We start from the raw sequence: 12,153 nt of genomic DNA on the forward strand, positions 1-12,153 counted from the left end.
CATCCCCCGCAAGCCCAACGCAAGGCGGTACGGCATTCTCATGAGAAACTACTTTGCTGTGTCCCCACGTTCAGCCAGCCTCACAATCACCACCACTCTTGCCGAGAGGATTTTCAGGATGGCCGGATAGCTGCAAAATCCCCCTAAAGATTTCCCAGACCATTTTTAGTGCCAGGCCCTAAATTTAGAGCGACTAGAGTCAAACTGAGGAGTCAAAGGTTAGGAGGATGTCTTAAAAAAAAAAAATGCAATACAGACAAAAACGTAAAAATGGAGGATGGGAGAATGCATTTGGGGCCGATTCAGACTTAGGAAATGTACGCCTTACCTACGCACGTCTTTCGTACGCACTTCTGTAAGTAAGCATTTCACGACAAAGTCTACACTTGTTGTATTCGGCGCATGTGACAAATACAGTTTAAATTGATTTTTCTCAGTAGTTGGTATTCAGACTTACCTTATGCAGGTGCGTAATGGGCTTTGCAGGCGTGGTTCCCTTGTGCAGGCCGAATAAATATAATTCAACCGCTGAAACGCCTCCCACTTGCTGGCCAACAGATTTTCTCATGGAGTTTTCATTCAATAGGGTTTTCAGTACATTTCTTAAAGCCATCCCTTTAAATTTGGTGTATATTTAATTTGAATTTTCTTGAAAGATTACAATATATGGAGAAAATTTTTCAGAATATTAGGCCTTAATGAAAGAAAGCCATGTAAATACATGCATATTAATCTCCTTTTCAGCATCAATTGGTCAATAAAAAAATGCTATAATATTTATGAATAATAAAAAAACAGGTTTGGAGCACCTTTACCCACTAAATATATTGGTGAATCAAAAATACAGTGGTTTGATTCAACCTGAAAGTTTCTATATTCAATTGTTCAATCCATCAAATATTGGAAGGTGAGAAAAGTGTCAAATAAGGGTTGAAGAGTAGCCCTATAAATCTACCCTAATAATCCTCACTAATCATGGAACTGTGATGACAACGGTCCAGTCATTGTGAACCGTGAGCCAGCCTCCAGCTTTAAACTGCTATGTATGGTGTGTGTTCCATAATGATTCAAATAGACTACATGTCCCAAATTATTGCACAACTTGTAATACGTTAGACTAATACGATCCACTATTGCTAGCTATCATCAGGAACAACCACATGAACGTGACAGAGGAAAGAAAGGTAAACCAACAATGTAATTTAATGATGCAAAACGTAAGGAAGCTAACACTAAAGTCAATGACAGTTATAAATGTATACGGGTGGCTACCGATAGTGGCTAATATTTAAAACAATACAAATTGTAAAAAACACTATGGAAAGTCTGGGCATATAATTAAAAGATTCTAGAAATCATAAATCAACTCAGTAAGTTTGGCGCTATACTGTCATTTGTGCATGGCTACAGAAGTTTATAGCTTGGGTCTCCAAACTTCATCCCAGGTTATTAGGCCGGCATTTCATAAAATGCCCTGTGGAAAAGCTAAAATGTTTTTATGCTTCACTTTGCTGCCATATGACTGGTTTCACATTTGTCTCTAGCGATTATAAGGTAAAATAGATCTAAAACAATTGTAATTTTATATTTAGAATCCCCTTTTCCAAACAGCTTACTCATTTACCTAGCTCTTATCAATAGCTCTTATCAATTTGTAAATTACAGTGCATGGAGAATGGTGATATTTCAAAAAAAAAAAGAAAGTAGATTGCTAGATTGCTAGACCTTATTTCTCATTTCATCGCGCGTAAAGTTGGTGGAATTATTACGGAATTAAGTCAAGGTCAGAATACGGCATATCTGTTGAACATCTCCACCACATCTTAATTTCTTTGATCTCCACCCCCAACGAATTGCATGCTATTCTCATGCTTACATTCAAGGTCAGATTACACTTAGTGAGAATAGTGCCTAAAAACGGAATTATATTCCATTTACGCTAGCTGTGCCTCTGGTCGGTCAACTGGCTGGGTCTATTTTCTACCCCACACAGCAGAGGATGGATGGGAGGAAGGGACTTTAAATAGAGGGAGGAGTGCAGCAGCTATCATTGTTTTGACAACATGAACAGCGTGGATGTTGTTATTGTCTGACGGTCGTCACATTGACCTGTGAAGGGACTCTTTCCCTACATGCCCTGGGGTCAATTGGAAACACCCACCCGTTGATATGATATGAGATTCGTAGCAGAACTTTAGGCAGATGAACGGCATCTTGACTAACAGGAATGCAGGCGATGTTTGAATGATTTCAAAGGGCAGGGTTTTGTCTGAACTGGGAACTTGTTCCATCTTGAAGATGAAACCATACTCAGACGGAAAACATATCACTCTGTCAGCAGCTTAGAAAGCCAATGGTAATGACTCAGAAAGGTGAAAAATAATAGTTTACTTAGGGGCTAATGACGATGGAAACTATTCAAGCATTATTTCTCAGGCACACCAACCCATTCCAAAGTTGGGAACAATTACAGATATATAGTGAGGGAAAAAAGTATTTGATCCCCTGCTGATTTAGTACATTTGCCCACTGACAAAGAAATGATCAGTCTGTAATTTTAATGGTAGGTTTGTTTCAACAGTGAGAGACAGAATAACAACCAAAGAATCCTGAAAACGCATGTCAAAAATGTTATAAATTGATTTGCATTTTAATGAGGGAAATAAGTATTTGACCCCTCTGCAAAACATGACTTAGTACTTGGTGGCAAAACCCTTGTTGGCAATCACAGAGGTCAGACGTTTCTTGTAGTTGGCCACCAGGTTTGCACAAATCTCAAGAGGGATTTTGTCCCACTCCTCTTTGCAGATCTTCTCCAAATCATTAAGGTTTCGAGGCTGACGTTTGGCAACTCGAACCTTCAACTCCCTCCACAGATTTTCCATGGGATTAAGGTCTGGAGACTGCAGAAAAACAACCCCAAAGCATAATGTTTCCACCTCCATGTTTGACGGTGGGGATGGTGATCTTGGGGTCATAGGCAGCATTCCTCCTCCTCCAAACACAGCGAGTTGAGTTGTTGCCAAAGAGCTCAATTTTGGTCTCATCTGACTACAACACTTTCACCAGTTGTCCTCTGAATCATTCAGATGATCATTGGCAAACTTCAGATGGGCATGTATATGTGCTTTCTTGAGGGCATGTATATGTGCTTTTCCTTGCGGGCGCTGCAGGATTTCAGTCCTTCACGGCGTAGTGTGTTACCAATTGTTTTCTTGGTGACTATGGTCCCAGCTGCCTTGAGATCATTGACAAGATCCTCCCGTGTAGTTCGGAGCTGATTCCTCACCATTCTCATGATCATTACAACTCCACGAGGTGAGATCTTGCATGGAGCCCCAGGCCGAGGGAGATTGACAGTTCTTTCGTGTTTCTTCCATTTACGAATAATCGCACCAACTGTTGTCACCTTCTCACCAAGCTGCTTGGCGATGGTCTTGTAGCCCATTCCAGACTTGTGTAGGTCTACAATCTTGTCCCTGACATCCTTGGAGAGCTCTTTGGTCTTGGCCATGGTGGAGAGTTTGGAATCTGATTGATTGATTGCTTCTCTGGAAAGATTTCTGGAAATCTTTCTGATTGAGAGGGGGTCAAATACTTATTTCCCTCATTAAAATGCAAATCAATTTATAACATTTTTGACATGCGTTTTTCTGGATTTTTTGTTGTTATTCTGTCTCTCACGGTTCAAATAAACCTACCATTAAAATGATAGACTGATCATTTCTTTGTCAGTGGGCAAACGTACAAAATCAGCAGGTGATCAAATACTTTTTTCCCTCACTGTAGTATAAGCTGACTGTAGTCTATCACTTCAAACATAGGCATTACCATACATTAGCACAAGACTACAGAGTTTACTGATACTTCAATTACTAATGCTCTACAATCCACATCAAAACACACTTTGGTCGGTCATATCATCCAATAAACCCATTTAACCCCCCAGTCGTGCCCCAGAGAGAGCTCTTCCAGGCTGGGTATTTTTGCCTACCATGCCCCTAAATAGAGTGTCTGTCTGGAGGAAACAGTGTAGGCAGGAAGTGTGGTGGCCCAGGTGGATGAGGCTGACATCCTCCAACGAGACTGTCCCTGTCTCCCTGACAGGACACACACCCTGGGTATAGCATAACAACCCAACAGGGAGGAAGAGACCCATATCCTTTGCTATCATCATGATGAAATATGGGCTCATAGCTGCTTGGTTGTAAAGACACAGAGACAAAGATGACACAACTCAGTTGGGTATAGGCCTATTTATAGAAATAAACATGTTGGAGGGTATTCTATGTCCAAGTATAATGGGTTGAAGATTTAGCAACAATTTAGAACACAAAAGTCCAGTAGCGGTGTGTGGGTAAAATCCGCGGGGAACCCAATCCAATAAAAAAAAATGGCATATTACAACCTATGTGTTGTGATAATTACATTGTTTGCTCTATAACCTGTTAGTTCATATGCCTTGCCACCGTGATATATTGGTATAAGGCTGAGACAATAAACTGACACAGTGGCAGAATAAATTCAACCACACCTTTGTTTCATTACAAAATTGAAGTCCACAAAACATATTGCATGTAACAAACAGTTACATGGCTTCAGCATGGTCAAGCAAGATAATGTTTTCGATATTTACAGAATACTAAACAACTATTGATTTAGAACCACAGAGAGTTACCGCAAGTTGCAAAGAAAATAGGAGCTGCCTCCACTATTCCAGCACCATTTCAACTTTAATATTTCAACATCATCAAATCACCTAATACAAATCTAATCCAGTGACAACTAAGATACCAAAAACGATTTAGTGCAATCAACATAAGCTAAATATGATACCGCTGTCCGTGGTACTGATTTGTGTGTGTGTGTGTGTGTGTGTGTGTGTGTGTGTGTGTGTGTGTGTGTGTGTGTGTGTGTGTGTGTGTGTGTGTGTGTGTGTGTGTGTGTGTGTGTGTGTGTGTGTGTGTGATTCTGTATTTACAGAATCAGACAGTGAACCTTCATACTGTATATACATAATTAGACAGTGAACCTTCATACTGTATATACAGAATCAGACAGTGAACCTTCATACCGCCCAGTTATGACTTAAACAAGAAAACATCTGACCTGTTCAGGGTTTCCTGTATCGCTCCAGGGAGGTTGAGAAGATGTTACAATCACAGGCGTCGAGATAGAGGCAAGGTCCTGGAGGAGGGAAGTAGGACGAGAAAGAGACAAATACCACACAATCGACCAACTAACCAGCCAACCTCAGCCTAGGACAGACAGACAGGTACAAAAAGAAACACTGCTCATATTTGATCTACAGTGTTTGCTTGTGTGTGTGTGTGTGTGTGTGTGTGTGTGTGTGTGTGTGTGTGTGTGTGTGTGTGTGTGTGTGTGTGTGTGTGTGTGTGTGTGTGTGTGTGTGTGTGTGTGTGTGTGTGTGTGTTAGAAAGTAGAAAAAAACATGTTGAATCACCCAGAAACGCCAATGCCATCCTCCTTTCTTTCATGACTCTATCATACAGTACACGCTTTTCGTTTTTTGGTGTCTTAGTCTAACCTGGCTAAAATGCTTGCTCGCTATCCTTACCTTTCATTGGAAACAATGCAGCAGGCCAGCTAGTTAACATTAGCCTACTACATCTAGCTACATATTGAACTTCCATCCTCTCAGGCCAGGGGCACAATGTATACATCTATGGTTAGATCAGAATCGTCTTTATAATCATTGGCCAGTGCGGAGAATTAAGTGAAACCACAAGGCCAAGTCCTTAGCCCAATCCATGGCTAGCTTAGGAACGAAAACATTTTAGCTAGTTAGCTAGCCACTGGAGGACAATGACACAACGAGATGCAACAATAAAAAAAATTCTGTAAATAACGTTTGGCTTGGGATTGGTGTGATGCCAAATCCTAACTGGCTTTTTTGGTGTGCCAGGACCACTCACAGTTGAACTCACTCAACACTGATTGGCTATTATTTAATTTAAAAAATGATCAAGGAAAGCCAAATGCTCGATGGCTTCCCTTGCATTCAATGCTTTTTTTGACCAGACAGCATCAGATAGATGGCCTGCACATACTGAGACAGATGGGCGCTGTTTCGCTCGCTCTGATGCTTTCTCCGGTGAGATACATTCAGCCTCTAGGGAATTGAAGGAAAATGATGAAACACAGAGAGACGAAAGATCAATTATTAGATTTTTTCTTGGTACATTGTTTTGGGAAGCATCAATCAATACACACCACTGCAAAAGTCCCAATATTTCACCAGATATCTCAGCTACCTCACCCCCTATCTCTCTTAACCCTCCTGCTGTGTTCTGGTCGAATTGGACCAATTTACAAGTTTTATCTTTGAAAAATGTAGTTCATTTAATCTGATTGCCATATGGTTCCATGACTTTGTCCACACAGGGGATCTGAACACACAAAATATATGTTGATGATTTTCATAAAATGTTAGGTGTTTTATTTAACTTTTGTACACCTGTGGTGTTCCCGGTCATTTGAAATGAATGGGTGAGACTACAACTAGTGTATAAAATTGAGTTCAGGCACGTGCCCATTCATCAGATGGACACACTTCCTCTCCCAGACCCCCACATGCATGTGTGTTTGAACACACACACACACACACACATACCCTCACTCCCCTTCTTGGCTTCCATGTCAACCCCTACGGGAACCTTTCCCCCAATAGAATCTTTCCCCCACGGGAACCACACCTGTTGGCATTCTCACAAACAATCGCAACATTGTTTCAATAATATATAGAACTTTTCTCGCAGCTCTGGTATGTAAATCTTTTTTGAGGCCTTGCTCACAATTCGTTCTGGGGCAGCACAATGACCAAATGATATACAGTGGGGGAAAAAAGCAATTGATCCCCTGCTGATTTTGTACGTTTGCCCACTGACAAAGAAAGGATCAGTCTATGATTTTAATGGTAGGTTTATTTGAACAGTGAGAGACAGCATAACAACAAAAATATCCAGAAAAACGCATGTCAGAAATGTTATAAATTGATTTAAAGGGAGTGCTCCTAACCGCAGCTTGTTACCTGTAAAACAGACACCTATCCACAGAAGCAATCAATCAATCAGATTCCAAACTCTCCACCATGGCCAAGACCAAAGAGCTCTCCAAGGATGTCAGGGACAAGATTGTAGACCTACACAAGGCTGGAATGGGCTACAAAACCATCGCCAAGCAGCTTGGTGAGAAGGTGACAACATTTGGTGTGATTATTCGCAAATGGAAGAAACACAAAAAACTGTCAATATCCCTCGGCCTGGGGCTCCATGCAAGATCTCACCTCGTGGAGTTGCAATGATCATGAGAATGGTGAGGAATCAGCCAAGAACTACACGGGAGGATCTTGTCAATGATCTCAAGGCAGCTGGGACCATAGTCACCAAGAAAACAATTGGTAACACACTACGCCGTGAAGGACTGAAATCCTGCAGCGCCCGCAAGGTCCCCCTGCTCAAGAAAGCACATATACATGCCCGTCTGAAGTTTGCCAATGAACATCTGAATGACTCAGAGGACAACTGGTGAAAGTGTTGTGGTCAGATGAGACCAAAATGGAGCTCTTTGACATCAACTCAACTCGCTGTGTTTGGAGAAGGAGGAATGCTGCCTATGACCCCAAGAACACCATCTCCACTGTCAAACATGGAGGTGGAAACATTATGCTTTTGGGGTGTTTTTCTGCTAAGGGGACAGGACAACTTCACCGCACCAAAGGGACGATGGACGGGGCCATGTACCATCAAATCTTGGGTGAGAACCTCCTTCCCTCAGCCAGGGCAATGAAAATGGGTCGTGGATGGGTATTCCAGCATGACAATGACCCAAAACACACGGCCAAGGCAACAAAGGAGTGGCTCAAGAAGAAGCACATTAAGGTCCTGGAGTGGCCTAGCCAGTCTCCAGACCTTAATCCCATAGAAAATCTGTGGAGGGAGCTGAAGGTTCGAGTTGCCAAACGTCAGCCTTGAAACCTTAATGACTTGGAGAAGATCTGCAAAGAGGAGTGGGACAAAATCCCTCCTGAGATGTGTGCAAACCTGGTGGCCAACTACAAGAAATGTCTGACCTCTGTGATTGCCAACAAGGGTTTTGCCACCAAGTACTAAGTCATGTTTTGCAGAGGGGTCAAATACTTATTTCCCTCATTAAAATGCAAATCATTTTATAACATTTTTGACATGCGTTTTTCTGGATTTTTTGTTGTTGTTATTCTGTCTCTCACTGTTCAAATAAACCTACTATTAAAATTATAGACTGATCATTTCTTTGTAAGTGGGCAAACGTACAAAATCAGCAGGGGATCAAATACTTTTTTCCCCCACTGTACTGTATGTGAGGCTCTTGATCATATCTTTGATCATGACACTGGTGAGGAGGAGAGAGGCCAGGAAACTGACAGTGAAGATGCATTAGAGGAGAAAGTAGTCTGTGATAAATAGCACAATATGTTTCATCTGAGTATTTGTTGTAGTCAAAATAATCCATACATTATGCTTTTTTTACTCAAAAACTAGTTGTATGGGTTCAGGTCAATGAGGCCTACAGGCCATAAATAGCAAATAGATGTTCAAAATGTGTAATGTTCACAAGAACTTAAGTTGATTAAAAGATCTAACACAACATTAGGTGATAATACATGTATTATTATGGATTTATAATCAGCTATAATGCGGTGGTCATTTTGGACCGGGAACAGAATGAATTAACATGAAACGAACACAACAGGAGGGTTTATAAGCTCTTTTACATGTAATGTGTTGATGTTTGGTTTAGAGTAATCTCTTGTGGACAGACTACGGAACATAAATCTGAACAATTACGGCAGACTTTAGTTGGGTTAACTGAGATTAGGTTTGGAGTAAGATGCCAGTGATGTAATGTGAGTGGAATCCTAATGTTCCTGTAACAGACACATTGTATGCCTCGTCAAACGTGCCAAGGCTACTACTTCTAAAGACACAGGGGAAACAGATTTAACAGCAACAGAAGGAAAGAAGGGTCTAAATACTCACTTTGTAAATATTTGGAGATTATGAACACACAATCAGTAATTTCCACAACATGTATCTGACTATCAAACAGATTCCTTTAGAAACTTTGTTTCTCATGCACTTAGTTTTCACACACTTTGGGAAACTACGTGAATAGGTCGGACGTCATAATGCCAAGTTAAAGGCATTTTTCGAATATGAGAGAGATTCCTGGTATAATGATTAGGAGACTAATTTCCTGGGCATTAAGCCAGACTTAATTTACCAGACAGCTTCAAAGGGAGTCCAATTGTAATGTGTATCATTTTGGGCGGCATTCTATTGCTCATAAAAATTATATTGCTCATAAAAAAAACATGTTATTATATGTTTTATGTGTTAGACTTGAAATACAATTTCAAAGAAACAATCTGTACATACATTGTCAACTAGTAGGCTGCATTTAGACAGGCAGCCCAATTCTGATCTTTCTTCCACTAATTGGTCTTTTTGGCAATAACAGATCTTTTTACATCAGATCTTTTTCAGAGCTGATCTGATTGTTCAAAATACCAATTTGTGAAAAAATAACAGAATTGAGCTGGCTGTCTAAACACAGCGGTAGAGTAGTAGGCCTAAAACAGCTGTTCTGACAGTGCTGAGCTTATGGTTTGTGCATTGCCTTGTTTATGATGCCATCTATTGGCTCTATTTGAGCTTTACACACATTTCTGGCCAGGCTTTTATTTACTACCAGTTCGCCTAAACACCAATGGCCGCCCACATAAACTCAGATGACTTTAAAAATATGGTGCAATTTATTAAACTTATTGGGCAACTGAAAGTTTTTTTTTTAAATACGATACTATGTGCATACAGTGCCATGCGATAGTATTCACCCCTTTAGCATTTTTACTATTTTGTTTTCTTACAACCTCGAATTAAAATTGATTTTTGGGGGGTTTGTATCATTTGATTTACACAACATGCCTACCACTTTGAAGATGCAAAATATTTTTTATTGTGAAACAAACAAGAAATAAGACCAAAAAAAGACACTTGAGTGTGCTTAAATATTCACCACCCCCAAAGTCAATACTTTGTAGAGCCACCTTTTGCACAATTACAGCTGCAAGTCTCTTGGGGTATGTCTCTATAAGCTTGGCACATCTAGCCACTGGGATTTTTGCCCATTCTTCAAGGCAAAACTGCTCCAGCTCCTTCAAGTAGGATGGTGTACAGCAATCTTTAAGACATACCACAGATTCTCAATTGGATTGAAGTCTGGGCTTTGACTAGGCCATTCCAAGACATTTAAATGTTTTCCCTTAAACCACTCGAGTGTTGCTTTAGCAATATGCTTAGGGCCATTGTCCTGCTGGAAGGTGAACCTCCGTCCCAGTCTCAAATCTCTGGAAGACTGAAACTGGTTTCCCTCAACAATTTCCCTGTATTTAGCGCCATCCATCATTCCTTCAATTCTGACCAGTTTCCCAGTCCCTGCCGATGAAAAACATCCCCACAGCATGATGCTGCCACCACCATGCTTCACTGTGGGATGGTGTTCTCAGCGTGATGGCAGGTGTTGGGTTTGCGCCAGACATGGCGTTTTCCTTGATGGCCAAAAAGCTCTATTTTAGTCTCATCTAACCAGAGTACCTTCTTCCATATGTTTGGGGAGTCTCCCACATGCCTTTTGGCAAACACCAAACGTGTGTATGGCTGTGTACGGCTTAAAGTGATCCTATGGATAGACACTCCAATCTCCGCTGTGGAGCTTTGCAGCTCCTTCAGGGGTCTCTCTGATTTAATGCCCTCCTTGCCTGGTCCGTGAGTTTTGATGGGCGGCCCTCTCTTGGCAGGTTTGTTGGGGTGCCATATTCTTTCAATTTTTTAACAAAAGATTTAATGGTGCTCCATGGGATGTTCAAAGTTTTTTTTTTTTAAATAACCCAACCCAACCCTGAGCTGTACTTCTCCACAACTTTGTCCCTGACCTGTTTGGAGAGCTCCTTGGTCTTCATGGTGCCGTTTGCTTGGTGGTGCCGTTTGCTTGCTTGGTGGTGTTACAGACTCTGGGGCATTTCAGAACAGGTGTATATATACTGAGATCATGTGACAGATCATGTGACACTTAGATTGCACACAGGTGGACTTTATTTAACTAATTATGTGACTTATGAAGGTAATTGGTTGCACCAGATCTTATTTAGGGGCTTTTCATAGCAAAGGGGGTGAATACATATGCACGCACCACCTTTCAGATGTTATTTTATTTACATTTTTTGAAACAAGTAATTTTTTTCATTTCACTTCACCAATTTTGACTATTTTATGTATGTCCATTACATGAAATCCAAATAAAAATCAATTTAAATTACAGGTTGTAATGAAACAAAATAGGAAAAATGCTGTACTATTTGGAAGTGTTCAAAGTTTAAGTTTTGCCACTATTCATGTGATTAAAGGGATACTTCAGGATTTTGGCAATAAGCCCTTTATCTACTTCCCCAGAGTCATAGGAACTCGTGGATAGCATTTCTATGTCTCCATGAGATCATGTACAAAATTCCGAAGTATCCCTTTAAGCGTAGTTTCATCGCATGTGTTTTTAAAATTATTTCAATTAATTATTTTCTTTAGGAATGTAGTGAAGTAAAAGTCAAAGTTGTCAAAAATATAAATAGTAAAGTACAGATATCCCAGAAAATGACTTAAGTAGTACTTTCAAAATATTTTTACTTAAGTACTTTACACCACTGTATTGTAGCAGCAGACAACATTAGTAAAGCAGAGAAACAGATGGGAAGAGGCAAGTTAATTCTTCCAAACCCTCCATGGTGTCAACATGTAGGAAAGGGTAGATTTGTAGATATATCAGAAATATCAGCCAATGACAATCCTTTCTCAGGAAGCAACATGTTCAGGAGGGCTGAAGGAAAGAGATCTATGAACCCTGGGAGGTCAGTCACAGCTATTTTCCACTTTGCTACCGTCATCTTTTTGTGCCTGTAGTATGTTTGTTTCTCCTCGTTTCTCCACACACCCAGTGGTTCAATTAGTAATTCAGAAGTGGTGGAGCCCTATCCCTCCACATCCCGGTTCAACCCTCAACCCTAACCCTAGCTTCATCTTTACACCCTGGCTCAACCCTCAA

Source organism: Salmo salar, chromosome ssa15, assembly GCF_905237065.1.
Source record: "Salmo salar chromosome ssa15, Ssal_v3.1, whole genome shotgun sequence".
Taxonomy (NCBI): domain Eukaryota; kingdom Metazoa; phylum Chordata; class Actinopteri; order Salmoniformes; family Salmonidae; genus Salmo; species Salmo salar.